Source organism: Triturus cristatus, chromosome 1_2, assembly GCF_964204655.1.
Source record: "Triturus cristatus chromosome 1_2, aTriCri1.1, whole genome shotgun sequence".
Lineage (NCBI taxonomy): Eukaryota > Metazoa > Chordata > Amphibia > Caudata > Salamandridae > Triturus > Triturus cristatus.
Window position 1 is genome coordinate 707,668,094 of NC_140580.1, and position 20,354 is coordinate 707,688,447.

The following is a 20,354-nucleotide window of genomic DNA, read 5'->3' on the forward strand; positions in this document are numbered from 1 at the left end:
ATAGTGTAAGGTGTGTGCATGATATCTAGCATAGGTTTTATACTAGAACTGTACCCTTCCAGTACAAAATACTATTTTTAGATATAGCTTAATGCTTCATACTTTGAATGCGTGTGGTATAGTGCTCTACTGAGAGCATGAAAATAATCCTGTGCAGTTTTAGTTTCCGCGATGATGCTTCACTTCTACACGTCAGGAATAGTCAAAAAATGCAACATTAAAATTGGACAGTTTTGCTTGCACAAAAAATGATTCTAGATGTTGCTAGTTTTACACCCTGTAGTGAATGAAAACTTTTTGAGGCCTTAAGGTGACTAAAAAAGTAATTTAAGTAGACTTTTAAACATACTCAAATCTTGTGTTTTGGTCTGTTGAGAGAATGAACATGAGGGATGATCCACATACAAAAATCTAACAATAAATGAAATATGCAACATTTGAAAACAAAATACTTTTATCTGTTTTGAGCAATTTAAGGTCCACGGTCAGCAATTTTCATAACAATGTGGACGTTTTCCCATTAACAGAAAATTACTCCAAATATTTATTTCACACCCTGTAGTGAAGACACAGTTCTAAATGACTCAAAGTGCCCAAATAGAATATTCTCATAGAGCTTTACTTATACTCACAATCTTGTGTTTTCACTTATTGAGAGCAAGAAAATGACTCCAAATATGCTTATTTCGCTTCAACAGTGGTGATTCACATCCAAATGAAACATATACTTAAAAGACACAACACTTAAAAAAAAACATTTTTGGAATTTTGAGACATTTCTTAAAGTCTGTAGTCAGTGATGTTCTTAAAAAAATATATTTTTGCATGAACAGTGACTTCAAATGTTGTTTCATTGACACCCCATAGTGAATAATCACTTTTTAAAACTTCAAAGTCTCTTTGAGAAAGTGGATTATTAGTTAGGGTAGATGGTAGCCCACCAAAGTAATAACATCACTATTCTTGTTAGGTCCAGTAAAGGTTTCAGTAATTTAAAGCTAAGATCAGATCCTGGTAGCTATGGCATGGAGCACACAGGCTTAACCTGAGAAATGTATAGAGCACTTAAAAGTACAAAAACAGTTAAAATGTTGAAATCACAATAAAATAAAAAAATACACTCCAATTTATATAATAGAGAATAATTTAATGAACGTGATATCAAAATGACAAAAAGCTAATAAGTTGATTCAGAGTTTTGAAAGTTTTAAATGAAAATAGCACCAAAAGCATTAATCACCAACCATGATTATCTGCTTGTGATTGACCAGTATTTAGGATCGATTTAAGGCTGATCACAATGGAGTGCAGGTGAGAAAAATAGATCAGGTTTGTCGCATTTCAGAAGCTTTACCTCTGACTTAGGGCCAAGTTTATATTCTGGTGGACGTCCATTTTCTCTGCCAGGGCAATAGATTAAATTACTCCATTGCCCTGACGCAGATGCCACCTGCCAGAATTAGAAATTAACTGCTGTCATGGCAAATTGCCATCATTGTGGCCCCTGTCAATTATTTTTGCTGTTTGATGCAGGGCTCCGTCAACATGATGCAGCTATGCACTAAACTGTTTTCTTTTTTCTTTTTGAAAAGAAAATCCCAAAGCAAGATTTTTTTTTAAGTAAAAAAAGATAATGCCCTCTCACCATGGGAGTCATCTCCTATTGCAAGGGCAGTGTTTTGTGTTTTTTTACTGTCCCTTACTACCAGGGTTTGCCTGGTGGTGACGGACAATAGACAATGGCTATATTTCCACCCATCCTAATTGGGCGGACGGGCGAACATATAGCCGATTCTCTGATGGTCCTTACTTCGTCGGGCCATCAGAATAGTCTGGCAGTGGTGGTAACAGAGTAGTCACAGCTGTGGGCAAACTATGGTCCGCATGCATTTAAATCAGGTGGGTAGACCACTACGTTGGTATAGAGGGCACAAAGTTGCAGTTGTAACGGAGTTCCCTCCCTGTCAACATATAAATTAGGCCATTAGTCTCTGAAATGGAACTCAACAATCCTCAGCGGGGCAAGGCATCAGGCTGTGGCACAAAAGGCCTTCATGAGGCCGGATTGCCAATGGACAAGGTTCCGGTGAAGCCGTTGACTTTTGGTGGGAAAGCTCTGAGTAGGAGAAACTAAAAATTTGCCCCAAAGGAAGGTACCTCACCGGCCGGATACTTTTGACACCTTTGCCTGCTCAAGAGTTCTATGTTGTGACTTTATCACTATTTTGGAGCTTGGATTCCTCTAGTGGGTCAAGTCTGCAAGCTGTAGCCAAATAGGGCTCCACAAGGCTGGATACCTTTGCCGCAATGAGCCGCTGAAACCCATTTGATGTTGTGGAAAAGCTTTGAGCGAGAACAACCTAAATCCTTGGCCCAGTAGCAACGCACCTTCATCATATAGACTTGGCAGGTTTGTCCGAGTCCTCCTGAGGTCTTTGGAGCCAAAATGTTTTTAAGTCCTAGGTTTTTCAGGATGTTAGGAGGAATACAGTTTGGCACAGCCAAGGGTCGCAGGACCTCAGAAACAGCACTTGGGGGTTTCAGGATTCACTCCAGCAGAAACCACCAGCAGCATCCAGGGCAGGTCCAATTGGAACTGATCAGCTGGTCTCTTCAGGAAAAGGGCTTCTTGCAGCTTGTTGTGTCCCTGTAGCTTAACAGGAGGTCATCCTACTGACCCTTGGAGTCCACTTCTTTGTCCTGGGTACAAATGGGAGAAGATCCAGCCTTTCAGGTCTCCTCACAGATCTCAACAGCAGGTGCAGTCCTACTTCTGCCTTCCATCGGTCCTGTAGTGTTCTGAAGATGGTGGCTAAGGGAGCCACATTTATGCCTGGAATGTGGGTGAGGGTGATTCGTGGCCCTTCCCTAACCAATAGGGAAAACGTTTCATGGGGTAACCCTACCCACTTTTGCAGCAGTTGCTGTGTGCCCTACTATAAACAGCCCAACAGTACACCTCTCTACCTAAATCCAACATTGCAGAAACACCCTTCTACTGTACAGAGCTCCTGTGCCAAACCCAGAGGAGTGGACAGGGAAATGAGCACTCCCTCCTCTGTGATCACTTAAATTCAGTTCTGACACAGCTCCTCTACCACTGGAATTGGTTCCTGGCTGCCTAGAGGGACAAATAAGGGGACAGGCCCAGCTGTTGGCTACATATGTTGTCAGAGGGTAGACCTCTTTCAAGATGATTAAGTTACTGGTCACTACCATGATGGTCATCCTGTCAGAGGAACACCTCCCCACACCCAAGGCCTTTGTCTCAGCTCTGGAACCAAGTTCGCACCTCATCAAAGTGTTATCCAGCTCCTCTGTGGTAGTTGGATGCTCATGCAAATGGGTTTCTAGAAGTCTGTAGCAGGATGATGGTGACTTTTTAAATGTCTTTTCAAAATAGTTATTACATATTCAACATTACTAATGAATTGGGCATGCAATACATATTCTAAAAGTCCAAGAATAATCTTTGTAGCTGTTTCCTAAGCAGGTGTGCCTTCATTTTTATGACAGTGGACTACCACTCCGGTCATGGGTTTAGCATGCACAGTAGTGGTGGTGGCAACATATTGTGTTTTGTGAATCCACCGTTGCAACCAGACCTTCTATCTGTGTTGCCGGACCCACTTGTGTAATGTTCTGGATCAATGTGTAAGCTAGACCCTAGTACTAACATTCCAAGTGGATTTTGTGTGTTTGTGGCTGTGTGGTGCATGTAGTATGTGCATGAGTGCGCCAAAGTTATGGAGGCCTGCGGGTCCAATTTTGGAAGTCCCCATCCTGCTCCTGTGCATAAGATGTAGGTGAGATTGTTTTTCAGAGACAGTGCAAGAGTATTACTGTCAGTCCTGAAAATAAGGCTCTTTTAGAAATTCACTTCAGCAGCACCTGCTGAGTGGAGGTGCTGAATAGTTTTCCTATGGTACTCCCATTTGGTAGGTGTTTGGGTGGGACTGTTGTTCAGGGTGAGAGAGATCTTTTAGGTGTGGCTAGTCTTTTGTCTTCATCCTGATCACTGTTTAGCATAGATCATGGGTACTCACAAACTTTCTCTCGGGGGCCAAATTTACAGTGTGGTTTATGGCCGAGGGCCGCACTGGTATGGGCGGGGGCAGTATGGTGAGGGGGCGGGGCTAGAGCAAAAAAAAAACCTATGTCCATGAGGTTGAACACAGGCCCTTGCAGCGGACACCTTAGTCCACTGAGTCACTAGACCCGGCATACACACATCTCTCTCTCTATTTACCTATCTCTCTCTCTGTCTCCCTCCCTCTCTCTATCTCTCCCTCCTTCTCTCTATCTCTCCCTCCCTCTCTCTATCTCTCCCTCCCTCTCTCTCTCTGTCTCCCTCCCTCTCTCTATCTCTCTCTCTCTCTCCCTCTCTCCCTCCCTCTCTCCCTCTGTCTCCCTCTGTCTCACTAACTCTGCTTGTTTCCCTCTCTCTCTGTCTCCCTCGCTCTCTCTCTGTCTCCCTCTGTCTGTCTCCCTCCCTCCCTCTCTCTCTATCTGTCTCCCTCCCTCTGTCTGTCAACCTCCTCCCTCTATCTGTCTCCCTCCCTCTGTCTGTCACCCTCCTCCCTCTGTCTGTCTCCCTCTCTCTGTCTCCCTCCCTCTCTCTCTGTCTCACTCTGTCTCCCCCCTCCCTCCCTCTGTCTCCCTCCCTCTGTCTCCCGCTGTCTGTCTGTCTCCCTCCCTCCCTCTGTCTGTTTGTCTCCCTCCCTCTGTCTGTCTCCCTCTGTCTCCCCCTCTCTCTCCGTCTTCCTTCCTCTGTCTGTCACCCTCCTCCCTCTGTCTGTCTCCCTCCCTCCCTCTCTCTGTGTCTCCCTCTCTCTGTCTCCCTTCCTATCTCTCTGTCTCCCTCTCTCTGTCTCCCTCCCTCTCTCTCTGTCTCCCTCCCTCGGTCTCCCTCCCTCGGTCTCTGTCTCCCTCTGTCTGTCTCCCTCTGTCTGTCTCCCTCCATCTACCTCTATCTGTCTCCCTCCCTCTGTCTGTCGCCCTCCTCCCTCGGTCTCCCTCCCTCAGTCTCCCTCTCTCTGTCTCCCTCTCTCTGTCTCCCCCCTTTGTCTCCCTCTGTCTCCCTCCCTCTGTCTCACTCCTTCTATCTCCCTGTCTCTGTCTGTCTCCCTCGGTCTGTCTCCCTCCGTCTGTCTCCCTCCGTCTGTCTCCCTCCGTCTGTCTCCCTCCGTCTCCCTCCCTCTGTCTCCCTCCCTCTGTCTCACTTCTTCTATCCCCCTGTCTCTGTCTGTCTCCCTCTATCTGTCTCCCTCCATCTATCTCCCTCTGTCTCCCTCCCTCGTCTCCCTCCCTCTGTCCCCTCACCCGCTGCTCTCCACTCCCTGCTGCCCTCCGTCACCTCACCCGCTGCTCTCACACCCTGCTGTCCTCGTCACCCTCTGTCACCTCACTGCGTGTGTGTCACCCCGGCTGAGACTGCTTCCTGGGCACACACACAGCCGCACCCGAGTACTTCACAGGTCTTTAAAAGACCATTCACTTGTTAATGAGGCTTTGTTGTATTTCACCCCTTCTTAGCGCCCCTGCATCTCCACTCAATCAGAGGGGAGATGCAGGGGCGCTAAGAAGAGGTGAAAAACAACAGAGTCTCATTAACAAGTGAATGGTCTTTAAAATCGCCCGGCCCCCACAGCTCCACGCTGCTGCAACCGGCGGTGTTTGCTTTGCTGACACTTTTTTTTAAAGCACAGGAACTATGTCTGCAAGGTCCACGGGCCGCCAAGGCAGGCTTGCCGGGCCGCTGGCGGCCCGCGGGCCGTACTATGAGTACCCGTGGCATAGATGGTGAAAAGAAAGTTGCAGAAAAGTCATGCCTCTTTGCGCCCCTGTTGTAGGTACTCCAGGCTGGAGACTACCCTGCTGTGAAAAGCATCACTCTACACAAAGGCTGTGTCTGGAAAACAGCCTAGAGAGCACACTTGACAGAAGAACGGCCAAAACCTGTTATGAAATTGCATACAGAGAATCACATTCCTTATCTGCTTTGACTGCATAAAAGTGGTAGCTACTTACAATCTTGTTACTTCAGTTCAAAGTCCTTACAGCAAGGAAGGGAGTATTATACAGCATACTTTGAGAACTTCTGTACAACCAGAACTGGAGAGGGCACATCACCTGGAGTCTTTATTTGCTGGAAGAGCATTACCCCTGACATAAAGCACCTGGCAGGCAGCTTTCCTGGCAGATGCTGAGCTCTGGAAAATGTCCTCTTGGAACGGCAAGCTAAGATGTCATGTGGCTTCTGCCACCCACGCCCTTATGTCAGTCATCAACCCCGTCCCTTTCAGCTAGTGGCTAAATTGTGTAACGTAAAACCAATAAACCTAGTTTCAAACTCTGTTTTCCTGCTAGACCATTTATTTTACCCTAGGCAATTGCCTTATTTCACTGTGCCTCCATATCTTTTATAGTCTCTTTTATGTTTACCTTTAAAAAAAACGCAATTTAGGATGTGCCCTCAACAAAAGTTTCACTTTTATGTTTTAATAGACTTTAACGTTGCTCATATGTCATAAAAATCTAAGTGGGATTCACATGACAACTGACTTACCTCTTGGTTCACTAACAGCCTGAGTCACGGGAATTATGCAGCTGAGGATGACCAAATTAAGCAGTAGTTTTGATTAAAATATGCTGTCCAAAAAGGCAAATTATGTGGCTTATTACCATGCATTTTATGATGGTATTAGTTTATTGTTTTGTCATTTTAATACATGGTAACACTGTCCCTGAAACGATTTCACCATATTATTACCAATTTAACACCTAACTACAGCAATAAGAAACTGAAATATGACCAGTCCAGGAACATATATTGGCAGGTTTTCAGTAACTTTTGATCCGTTTGAGCTAGAAACAATTTTCTTTTTGTTAAAACCTACAGATTATTCAGCAGATGAAGGATCATGTGGCAAATCCAATATTACTAAAAAAAATGCTGCGGTCTCAGAATCACATAATTTCAGTGGCCCTGCTAATAGCATCAACTTCACTGAGATGAATGTTTCATGGTTTATTTAGAAACTGCGACTTCTGATAAATGTCACAGTCAATGCAGAAATTCACTCTAGTGTCCTGAAGTGAAACAATTCCAAGTTATAGAAATATATACTTTTTGAAGTTTGAGTCTTTGGCACATTTTTAAATGACAAATTATTTATTACACAGAGGGCTCAGATCCTGTTTTGGAGCTTTGAGCCAAATCATAACATCTGCTGGGCTCTCGCTTGGTATTCATGTGCAGCTTGCCCACCTTTATATTGTTAACAAAATCCTTTCTCCTAACCTGTCAGCAACAGCCCATAACAAGAGCATGGACAGCAGGGGCCGTAAGCAATTAAAACACTTAAAGTCTAATGGGCTGGTAAATGGTCTTTTGATGATCTCTGAAATACTTTGGATTAAGCAGAGTCTGAGACGTCAGCCCCTGCCCAGCCCCAGACCAGGACACTTCAAGAACTGCCTATGAACTCCACAGCTCAGGCTATAGCAGACGATGGGGTGGGGGCTAAATCCCTTTCACCCCAATGGGCGTTCCGTGCCTGCAATTGATTCATCCTTACAAAAAGCGATTTCCACCATGCTAGTGCCAGTGAGCTGGCGGATCCTGATGCTTGCAACAAGGTGCATGATGAACCCGCAATGGGTGAAGTCTGGGGAACTTATGGCCCATTGAAACCTACGGTGCTCAAAAAGGCAGAGGAAAGCCAAGATGGTGGCAAAAGCCTCTCCTTCAGATGCCTTTGAGAGACGAGGCACGCTTTTATGACGAGGCAGGCAGCCACTTTAAAGGAATTTAGGGATGAACCAAATCCTGGGAATTCCCACTGGAATGTCGACCCTTCCCCATCGGAAGTGCTTGATGACCAGGAACACTCCGAGGATCAAGGCCAAAATCAGAAGTCGAATGAAGAGCTGGGTCCTTGGAGACCTTGGAGTCTGAAGGATGGTCGCAAATGGCCCAGGATCGAGACCAACCCTATGGAGATGCTTCAAGGGTCAAGGAGCCAGAGTTTATTGTGGACACGGATGACATACACCAGTCGTGTTCTGAGGCATGGACCCAGGTAGAGAGTGTTAACCAATATATGAGTAGTACAATTAGAAAGCCTCTGGATAAAGATGTCAGAGTCCATCTGAAGGTGGAATGTCCAAGCCTGTCCTTGGCAGGAAAAGTAGCTCTAAACTCAGAAATCGACAGCAAGATGGCCACATTCATTACAAAATTTGCAAAAAAACTGAAGAAAGGGATCCATCGATCCTAGAAGGCATGTCAGGACAAACTCCTCGATATTGTGGACGCTTCACGAGAATCCTGGACATGGCCGAATGGGCCAAAGAGACTGGTAACTGAAGTTCCACGGGCATTTTTTCAGGATGGGCGCAGAGGGCAGTATGTTTCTTTGAAAACATTAACTGTGCACTATCTATGGAGTCGCAATGCTCTCTACTCATTAAGATAAACCCAAAATTGGATACGTTGGCTTCTGCTGAAGCAGGTTTGGTGGCGAATGGCAGACTCTTTGGGGGCCAGCTAAGCAAGGAACTGAGCAAATTTGTCACAACATTCTCCTCATTGGAAAAGGCCCAACAATAAATGTGGAGGGTCTTCGGATGGAAGATTTTTGAAGGAGCAGCCAGCCGGCCAACCTTACTCCCTAGCCTTTAAGAGAGCTCAGTTCATGAACAATCTTCATGGCAGGACCACAAGAAGTTAGGGGGTTTCTCCGCACCTGAGGAGTCAGCAGAGGTTGTGGAAGCTGATGAACCTTCCAAGGTGTGAACAATGCACCATGCGGATCCACTATTAAGGAGTATCCTTTCTTTACAATCAAAAGTGAAGGGAAGGTTGGCTTTATTGCTTCATGAGTGGTGAAAGTTGACAGGGGCCGCTTGGGTGCTGCAAACAGTAACAGGCTTCCAAACAGAGTTTTATGGAACCCCAGTTAAAAGGAGAAGACCCATGTAGAAACGCACCCTTTTTGTATGGTCAACCTCGCCCCCACACTTTTGATTCAAAGCTGATCGTTTGACTCATAGCGCACTGAAGTTTGCTGCCCAGACTCCAGTACCAGTGCGCTTTCCCTAAAACTGTTCTGTCCCTAGTATATGGTACCACTGGTACCCAGGGTCTGGGTGGTAAAGGGGTTCCCAGGGCTTGCAGCACTGATTGTGCCACCCTGAGTAACCCAAATAAGCTACCAACAGCAGGCCTTCAATTGTAGACTGCAGAAGCAGTGCAAAACTGCTCAAACTCGACACTGCCCTCACCATGTGTTTCAAAGGCAATGCACTATCTTTGATATATGACAGTCACCCCTAAGGAAGGCCTCCTAAAGCCCAGGAGGCAGGGTGCGTTATATCAAAGGTGTGGTCATGTAAGTGCAAGCTTATATGACCCTATAGTGCCCTTTATCATTAAGGGACACTATAAATTATAGATGATCAATAGGTAACATGGGCTGGCACCTGGGCAAACCCGAGGTTGTCAGCTCCATTATGGTACCACCTGAATATGTCATGTTTGGGGAGCGGAGCTTGCCCGGCTGGAAGATGGCCGCTCCGATCTAGAGCTCCACCGCACACCGCATAATCCGACCAGTATCCTGCTTCTCCCAGCCTTAAGCCGTCACTGCTCCAACTGATTTGCCCTTCTGAGCACTCGCCACGTCCAGGGCTGTGATCAGAACTTTCAACATTGGCTGCTCGGTTGAAAAAATGGGGAGACACGGTGCGGCCTACGACCTGCGTGCTCGCGGGAGACGCCTGCGGACTGTCCTGTTGCCTGCGCCGTGTTCATGGTGTCGTAGCCGGCGGCAGATATGGACTGGCTCACGATTGCTGGTGACCCCATCGCTCCTGCTGCTGATCCGCACTGGGCCCCCCAGCGATTTGAGATCTGCGGCGCTCCTATTTGGAGGTAGGCTGGGGCGGCCTGGTTGCTAAACGCGTCGGCGCCTGGAGGGCGGCACGGCCACTACTGCTCAGCCGTGCCCTTGGGAGCGCCTGTGGGGCTAATCTGAACTGAGCTCCCCTGCAACCATAATTCCTGGGGTCGCTGTTGGTGGGGGCCGCTGCGGAGGTGGGGCATCCTACGCCGCACTGCGGAGGAACCGGGCTGGTGCCTGCTCCCTGGGGTGCTGTGTGGCTCCTCCTGCGGCTCGCCTCCCCTCCTGCCATTCGCTCCGAACTTGAGGATGGAGGAGCGGACTCTCTTCATTTTGGTGGTGTGGCCCGGCCCTTCACCCGAGCCCACCCCTGTGTCTGGGGTGCGCACCATTCTGCCTCACGAGCGCCCTTCCTTCTTCGCACTGGGACGGTGAGGGCTGCATTTTCTAGCTTTGGCGACTGCTGATCCCTGGTACTACTGCCCGAATTTTAATACCTCCCGTTACCCCTGCATGGCTGCCGGCCTTACACAGCCCTCCTATCCTGGCTGGGTCACCGGATAGCTGGCTGCCGATCCTCCTCCTCTAGTTGTGGATTTCACGTCGTCCCGCCTGGCCTGGCTCTCTGGCCTCCCCCCGCCCCGATCGCTGTCTTGCCGCCTGACCCAGTGGACGCTCCTGGAGCGCGGATCTACAGACGGGGAAGCCTGACAAATCCCAACCTAAGCTCACCTTTGAGTACCGTAAATCCCGGCGCCATGAGGAGGCAGCAGACAATATGCTCCCTGACTCGGACGCCCCTGCCGACGACCTAGTGAGTGACATTAAGCAGATCATCGCGACCATGCAGCAGGGGCTCACCGCCATTGACTCTAAGATCGATACGCTGGCCTACAGAATGGACAGGATGTCTGAAAGGGTAGATAAACATTCAGAATGTATAAACATGGCAGAGTGCCGCATTGCAGACATAGAGGAGGCCCAGACGGACGCTGATAGCACACAGAAGCGGGTCGAGCGCACTTTGGCTGCACTACAGGATCGGGCTGAGGACTTGGAGGCCAGCTCGCGTCGCAGTAACCTCCGCATTACAGGCCTGGCGGAATCTACAGCGACCGGAAATATGGAAACATTTGTGGAAAAGCTATTGACCACTCTTCTGGGTGCAGACACTTTTTCCCACCTCTTTGTTGTTGAGAGAGCACATCGCTCGCTTGTTCCTCGCCCCCGGCCTGGTGCCCCGTCTCGGCCTATAATAGCAAAACGTCTCAACTACCGGGACAGAGATGCTGCATTGCATAAGGCATGAGAACTGGGTACTTTGCACTATGAAGGCTCTTCTATCTCTCTGTTCCTGGATTTTACCCTCAAGGTGCAGGAGGCCAGGCGACAAATCATCCCCTTGAAACGGAAATTACGTGACCAACACATTGAGTATGCTATGTTATATCCAGCGCGTCTGAAGGTCTTATTTGACGGTAAGCCCAGGGTGTATGACGACCCGTACTCCCTGTAGAAAGCTTTTAGAGACTGGGAAAAAGCTGGCAAACGTCCTTCTGTATCGCCTGAAGCATCTGGCACTCTTGACGACAATGACTGAAATACTGTTGACATTCTGAGTATGCAAGAATGCTTTATTTGTTCCTTTGACATAGTTCTGCACAGTCATAATGTTGTAAACGCATCCCCCTCATTTTTTATGAGTTGGCTAATATGTTTCGTTGTCAGTGAGGTTGTGAGCTCACTCTAGGTCGATTTACTCTTAATAATACCAATTCCTGCCTGTGGTCCAACCTCCAGATTGAGAGGTCATAGATTGCTATTATAGTTTTATGAGGTGTATATTAGGCTGGGATAATGACGCCAACATGACACAGCTTTCTTTGTTATGTGTTATTGATTTGGTGTCCACTGTCCGGTAGCTGTGTTATAGCGGAGGGTTGGATCTGCCCTACTGCGTTAACCGCTGTGTCACTTTTTGTGTTGGGGTTTTCCTGTCACATTTTTGTTGCAGATGCATCATGGTTTTTTGTTTTCTCGGCCAGGTCCTTGGGTGGGAGGCTTGCCTTTGAAAAGTTTGGGAGTGCAGGGCGTGGGTGGGGGGAGGATTGTTTTCTTTGTTTTTTGGGGTCACATGTATCAACGGTATCTGCATGATCGTAGGTTTAATTGGTGGGGCTGTAGGGGTGGAACACATTATGTGCACTCGTTGACATGATTGAACCTCGAACTGGGGCTCGCTTGCCCCACAGGGTTACTCTTATGATGTGGAATGTCTGAGTTTTAAATGACCAGCGTAAGGTGAGGAAAATTATAGCTTATCTGAAAAGCAAGGAGGTTGCTGTGGCCCTGCTTCTAGAGACACCCCTGCCCCCAGGCTCTGCGCTCCTCACGGGTAACAGGTTTGCAGGGATCTCACATGCGGCTTGTTTCACTTCCCATTCTAGGGGTGTTTTGACTTGGCTAAACCCTAAGGCAGGTTTCAAATTAGAACCTTTACTGATGTACTCGGCGGGCAGATATGTAATTTCCCGATGTTACAGCCCAAGGTGGGAATTTCTGGTTGTCAATTCCTACGGCCTGAACTATGCTGATCCTGGGTTTTATCGCTCCCTATTTGCTTTATTAAAAGATCACTGTTCCCTACCGATATTCTGGGTGGAGATTTCAATTGTGTAATGGACACAGCTCTCGATCGCTCCAAGGGCCCTGATCGTCCTCTCTCTGCCTCGACGAGGGCGGTACAAGACATTGCCTTACAACTTCAGTTGGTGGCTGCTTGGCGGTCCCGTTCCAGTGCCCGCGGTGATATACACATTATTCTGCGCAGTACGATATTCACACACGTATCGACTACTGGTTTCTCTCACAATTCCTATTGCCCAAGGTGTTGGAATGCTCGGTCCTGGCGCGCTCTTTCTCATACCACATCCCTGTTACGGTCTCTGTTGCGGTGCCCCCTCATTTCCCTCAACCTTTTTTGTGGCGTTTCCCGCCCTTTTCATTGTTAGACTCTGTCTTTCGCTCTGAGCTGCGCGATGCGATTTCCAAGTATTTTGAGACCAATGTGGGATCAGTTGATTCCTTTACCACAGTGTGGGAGGCATTTAAGGTCTTCATTGGAGGAATAGCTATTAGTAAACATGCGGGCGTTCTCCGCGCTATTCGTGGTCGCCTTGCCCTGCTGGAGACTCGTCTGTCGGACCTGGAATCACGCCTACAGCACACTGCCAACCCTGAGCTGCGCGATCAACTTAAGGCCACATTGGCTGAATGATGAGGCTGATAGCGAGGTCAAACATATGCTTCCAGCAGAGCTTACGGCAAGACAGATTGGCCAGGCTCCGTACTGGAGGCATTGGCCCGCCATAGACTTGACGCTGGAGGTATCGTTGAATTGGAGGGGGACGATGGGTCGCCCCTGATGCTGCCCACTGACATTAATGATTGGTTTTGTGCTTATTATCAGGAGTTGTACAGCTCTAAACTTTCCCCCAGCGATGACGACATCACTAACTACCTGGAATATATACAGCTTCCCTGGTTACAGAACTGGCAGCGTGAGTTTTTGATGCGTCCCGTTGAAGTGGCGGAGGTTCGTCGTGCGATGAGTTCGATGCATTAGGGTAGCGCCCCTGGGCTTGATGGCCTAATGGTCACATTTTATAAAGCCTTTAGTGATCTCCTCATTCCACATCTATATCTCTATTCCATGAGATGGCTGCAGATAGCATAATGCCCCCATCTATGCGAAAGGCGTTGATCATTACTCTTTTGAAGCCAAATAAAGATCCCCCGTAGGTGCTCCTCCTATTGTCCACTCTCATTGATCAACGTGGACACTAAGCTGTACGCGAAAATCTTAGCCAATCGTTTATCGCCGCTTCTTCCTCAGCTAATTGGCCCTGAACAAGCTGGGTTTATTCCGAGCTGCACGCTCTCACAGAATCTTCGCACGTTTTTTGGGGCGCAGCAGCACGTCTGCCCGGAGGTTAAAGCAGCCGCGTTTTTTTTTAGATGCCAAGAAGGGTTTCGATTCGATCGAATGGAAATTTATGTATGCTGTGCTGTGCCGCATAGGGGTGAGTGAGGAGTTTCTGCAATTGATTTCGGTGTTATATAACTCTCCAATGGTTCGGGTTTGCATGGGGATGTGGTCTCTGTCCCTTTTTCAATCCAGCGAGGCACTCGGCAGGGGTGCCCTCTGTCCCTGTTGTTGTATGCGGTGGATGCTGAGCCTCTGTTGTGGGCCCGCGGGAATATCACAGTCATAGAGGACTTCGCTTTCCTCATTATAATCTTATCACCTCTGCTTACGCAGATGACACACTGTTATACGTAAGAGACCTCGAGACCCATCTATCACCTGTGATACGTGAGGTGCTATGCTTTGGATGCCTCTCCGGCCTCAAGATCAATTGGGACAAATCTATATTGTTTCCCCTAACGCCTTTCACAGTGCAGTTTCCGCTGGATTTCCCACTGCAATGGACCACCGAACCGGTGCGCTATCTGGGTATTCAGGTCCACCCCTATGCTGATGTGGTAATTAGAGCCAATTATGGTAAATTGATAGATAAGATTGGGGATGATATAGATAGGTGGATACGACTCCCATTGTCCCTGGCCTGCAGAATTTCTTTGATGAAAATGGTTGCACTGCCCCACCTGCTTTTTTTATTCCTCAATATACCTATAGTGGTCCCTCAACAGCTGTTCTGTGAATTCCGTTCTCTGATGATCAAATTAGCATGGGCTGGTAAATCCCCCACGGTCGCCTTGGACACCCTCATGCTCCCACATACCGCCGGCGGACTTAATGCCCCGAATTTAGAATTGTACTACAGAGCCGCTCAGGCCTCTCATGCCTATAGCTGGGTCTATGGGCCGCATGATTTGCCTCACCTCCACATTGAAAGGGTTGCTGCTGCCCCACACTCTTTGCCTCGCTTCCTAACACAGACCCCAACAAGACGTAGTGGTATATTGGACTCGGTTAATTCCGTCATTCGCGCGTGGAATGCGTTACTGAGAATGTATGATGGGGCGCAACTATATTTGCCAAGAATGCATGTTGAGTGGTGCCAGTGGTTCGCGCTTAGCTCAGAGAAAGGGTCCTTGGATTCCCTCAACAAATTAGGCATACAAAACATGGGTGATCTCTTCCGGCAGGGACGGTTGGGTACATGAGAGAAGATTGCGGGTGCAGATAGTGCACATTCAGCCCTCACCAGATTCCACTTCTTTAGAACTCGGCACGCTTTACGGGCGATACTGGGAGAAGAATTACAGGAACCTTTGGTTATTCCCCCTTTGACAGCTCTGCTGAGTGCTCAGTCCTCATGTAAGATTATCTCCAAGTTGTACGCCTTAGCCCTGGATACGAAGACTTCCTCCCTCAGCACGGTTAGGCAAGCCTGGCAATCAGATGTAGGAGTCCCCATTACCGACGACATATGGTTCTATTTCTGCGAGGTCACCCGTAAGATATCCATCAATGGCCGTCACCGCCTCGCCCATTATACATTTTTAAATAGAGTTTACTATTCCCCCTTACGTCTCTTTAGGTATGGCTTGCAGGACACTGATAATTGTGAGAGATGTCATACACCAGACGCTGTTTTTTTCATCAAGCGTGGCAGTGTCCACAAGTACAACATTATTGAGATTCCATTTTCCAGAAGCTGAATGATATCCTTGGGTTGTCCCTTGCTCCGGATCCCTTGCTGGCGCTCTTGGGATACACTAAATCCCTTAAGAAAGCTGTACGCAGATTGGTAGCTATAGGTCTCCTTCTTGCCAAGCGTCGGATGGCAATGCGTTGGATGAGAGGTCCTGTGCCCACGGTGGCAGAGTGGGAGCATGACATGGTTTACTGTAACACCCAATCTGATGTGTATAACAAAATGCTCCCTTCTTGTAATCGCCCGAATAGTTTTTGGGGTATGTTTGCTCAATATCATGCCGCTCATCAAAATGCGGTTGACACTTCAGTAGATCAGAATACGATTGTGTGAAGTCATTATCCCACCAATGTCTTAAAGTGTATCTTCCGGATGACTGTACTCTCCTGTTACATCCTCCAGCCCCTCAGCAACCTCCATCATGGCCTTGTCCCCGTCTGATTATTTCATTGCTGGTTTATTATTTCCTCACTTGTCATTTTAGTTGATCCCCCACTGATATCCCTTTAACTGTTACCACGTATTGTATTGATATTGTCAACGCTATATTTGCATTTGATTTCAGTGACCCTCATCGTTGTTACATAATTTGTTTTCTTTTCCTCTTGGTTTATTGTAAGTATGTTGTTTTTAAAAATAAATTAATTAAAAAGAAAATGTCATGTTTGGTATCAAAAATATGCCTTCTCACCCATGACACAAATCTTGTGTCGAGGGTGATGTGGCATGCACCCAGGTGGCTACCTTAAAGGTTACCCGCATTTCCCACTCTTGCTGCTTCCCAAACAGGATTCTGACCTCCTGCATGGCAGTGTGATCACTCCTGAGTCAGGAACAAAGGCCTGGGCAGGAAGGAGGTCACACCTTTTCCCTTCTAGGCAGGCTAGTGAAGTCGCACATCAAGGCGGAGAGCTTCAAAGGCTGCACCACCACTGATTTGCTTCAGGGCTCCCTCCCATAGGAGGAAACAGCCCTCCCCCTGCCCCAGGCACATTTGCACCCGGGCCAGCAGGAAACTAGATAGTCAAGGAGGTGTACACTCCTAAAAGGCTACCCACACCTCCAGGGTGGGTAGCCCAGTCTGTACACTGGAAGAAGGGTTCTCCCATTTTTTGAAATGGCAGAATAGAGGGTTCTCGGTAGAAAAGGTGGCCCACACACACAGATGTAGACATCTCAGGGGCGGATTAGCTATAGGGACTAGCAGCCCATTTTTTTTTGCTCCTACAACTCTAACTCCCCTAAATCTAGGATTTTAGAGACACCCCTGACACCAAGTTCTGAACAACCTACATAAAAGGGAACAGAAGAAGAGACCTGTGTGTGCGACAACAGGACTTGCACTAATCAAAATAGGGATACCCTGCACATGTGGCAACGCTCCAGGAACTGCCTAATTGAGACTCATCGTAGGCTATCTCTCTGTTCCCCCAGGCAGAGGGAAGACCCCTGTGGAAGACTGAAGCACCGTCAGACTCCCCTGGATTAGTGGCACTACTCCCCTGCAAACTGCAGGTAAAACAACGATGCAGATCCGAAGAATCACTGGACAATCGGGCCCTCCAAGGTATCGCCCAAATCCAGCTGGTCTAGTGTCACCCGGTACGTGGAGGCTATTCCTCTAAGGACAATCACAGCACCTGTGGTGGGCAGGGCATTGATGGGAATCTTTAACGGCATAGGTTTCCCCAAAGAGGTGTTGTCCGACCAGGGTGCCAACTTTATATTTTTTATGACATTCATGTAGGAACAGTTTGGTGTAACCCACAAGTTCACCACACCTTACCACCCTCAATGTAATGGGTTGGCTGAGAGATTCAACCGAACCCTGAAGGGCATGTGTCTGCCAGACTCCATGAGGTATAAGTGAGACGTCCTCTTACCATGCCTTCTCTTTTCTTACAGGGAGCCACTGCAGAAGGGCTTGGGGTTCAGTCCCTTTGAGCTGCTGTATGGGTACCTCTTAGTCTGGTGAAAGAAGGCTGGGCTTAGCTACATGCTGGTCTTTAGAAACAAGACTTTGCGCTTCAGGAAGCTCGCTCAGGTGAACCTGGAATCCAGCCAGGAAGAGATAAAAAGTTGGTTTGACCAGAATGCCACTCTGGCTGAATTTCAACCTGGCCAGAAAGTGTGGGTCATTGCCCCAGTAGAGTTTTGTGCTCTCCAGGACAAGTGTACAGGGCCTCTTGAGGTAGTGGAGACCAAGAATGATGTGACATATCTGGTGAGCTTGCAGTCTCCCAGGGACCCTTTGAGGGTCCTGCATGTCAACTGCATCAAACCTCAATTTGAGAGGTCAGAATTGACCATGCTCCTGGCAACAGATGATGGAGTGGAGGAGGAGAGTGAGCCTCTTCCTGACTTTCTGTCTGTCCAGGAGCAGGATGGGTCAGTGGAAGGTATGAACCTCTCTCTAACACCTACCTCAGAGCAGCAGAGGAACTGCCACCAGTTGCTGGGACAGTTTGCCTCCCTGTTCTCATTGACCCCAGGAGTCACCCACTGGTGTATCCATGATGTGGATAATGGGGATAGTCCAGCTGTAAAACACAAGATATACAGGCTGACTGACAAGGTCAAAGCCACTATCATGGAAGAGGTCTTCAAGATGCTAGTGTAAGGGGCGATAGAGCCCTCCAACAGCCCTTGGGCAGGCCTAGTGATCTTGGTCCCAAAGGCTGCTGCACCCGGTGCCCCATCAGAACTTCGGTTTCGTGTTGACCTAGTGGACTCAATGCCGTCACCAGGACTGACGTGCACTCTACTCCCAGTGCTGATGAGCTTATTGATCGGTTGGGAGCTGCCCGGTTCCTCAGCACGTTTGACTTAACGCCTGGGTACTAACAGATTGCCTTGTCGATGGGGCTGATGGAGCAAGGAATCGTAGAAAAGAGACTTGCTCAGAAGCAATCCGCTCCTTTAACTCACTGATAAGTTATTAAAATTGTTTTGTATTAAACTAATGCGCACCACATGAATACGCGGGTTAGTGAAGCTTGCTTATGTGTTTACTAACGTGGATAATATGAACGAAGAATTAAAACCGCTTTAAAACAGGAAATCTATACCGCGCATGCGTCAACTGCATCTACGCAATATGACGAGCTATCGCTTGGACGGAAATTCTTGCGCATGAGCAGAAAATACTAAAATGGAGTCTTGAAGATTCGCATGCATGGCATCTGCTTACTTGAAACGAAAACAAGCTATTTTAATAATACTAATGCGCGGAAAGTTTTAACAAGTAAAAGAGAATAGAGTAGAGGTGGGTGGTATACAGTGCGACCACTTTATTTGTGAAATTAATAACTGTCTTTCTGACTTGATCACTAGTGCTATTTAGGCCTCTCATGCATAACTGAATGAAGCTGAGTCATGTGAAGTTTGCGCATGCCCACTGAAAAGTTAACCCGGAATGATGACTTGGATGTTGAACGGAAGCCAAGGACACAAGTGATATACTCTGGGAACAGATGGTGAAAAGTTCAACGATGTGGACTTGTATTCAGAATGTTAATAAAATGTTGCAAGAGAAACATGAATGCGTATGGGAACTAAAATTGTGTATAAAAATTAGGGGATGGGTTTATGAACAATAGTGGGACTGATATTAATGGCATGTAAGCATGGTGTGATGGAACTTTCCCCCTTGCCTGACCAATCATATTTTGTATTTTTACGATATTGAGACTTTAGTGGGTGGAACATGAAGAACGAAAGGTATAATTAAGATAGCTTTAGTTAGTTAGTTAGCAGAACTCAGGATGCTGTCTGTGTAGCGGGAGATGCTGATGCTGGGAGAGATGCTGTGAGATGCTGATAAAGAACCGAATGCAGAACCTGAAGCAGAACTTTCTATCCTAATTTAATTGGGTTATATCAGAAGATCGCGGAAGAAGGGACCCTTACCAGCTCCTTGGCCAGGAGGTTGGTCTTTCACACCATTCTTGGTAACTATAACTTCACGTTATTTGCAGATGTTCTTTTCTCTCTGTCCTCTCCCTTTCTGTGCATTGATCATTGTATGAGTCCGAAGTATGTGCTTGATGTTTAATCAATTGAATTTCTCTCCTATAAATGATGGTGACTGTACTGTATTTTTGAAGTGGTTCACATGCATTTAATTTAGATAAAGATTTAAAACTTTCCTGAGTCTGTGGTTATTTACTTCAAGGTATAGAAAGTGAGAATTATGTTAATTAGCATCATCAACTAGTTCAACTAATGGTTCATTGACCAGAGGAAAGAACTTCTTGATCAGTGAAAGGTTAGTTAGGAGTAAGAAATAACTAATCCTATAAATTGTGAAAATTACAAACACCCAACCAGCGGTTTTACGCACTGTGAGTTTATGGGCCCAGGTGAGTATATGGTAGTAGAGTGTCTGTTGTTGTAGAACCGCTGGATCAGTATTCTGGTAGCAGAGTTATAGTTATTATTGACCAGTTTAGTGATAAATATTGATTATATATTTATGTTTATTAAAAGAGTTAGCGTCTTGTTTTATGTTGTCCAAAATCCCGGGAAAATGAATAGCGGGTGGTGACACACTGCAGTGAGGTTACTCGTCTGTTGGAATAATACTGAGAAGTTACGTGGGGCTGGCAGTATTAAACTAGGGACTATTTCGTATAAAGGTTGAGTGTGAGCAATAGCAGAGGGTTCGCTGGTGAAACATTGGTCTTATTTCTCAGTAGGGGTAACACTGAAGGAGTAACAGGTTCTCCCGAGCTTCAATGAAGGGTAAACTGGGGTTTTACTCGCA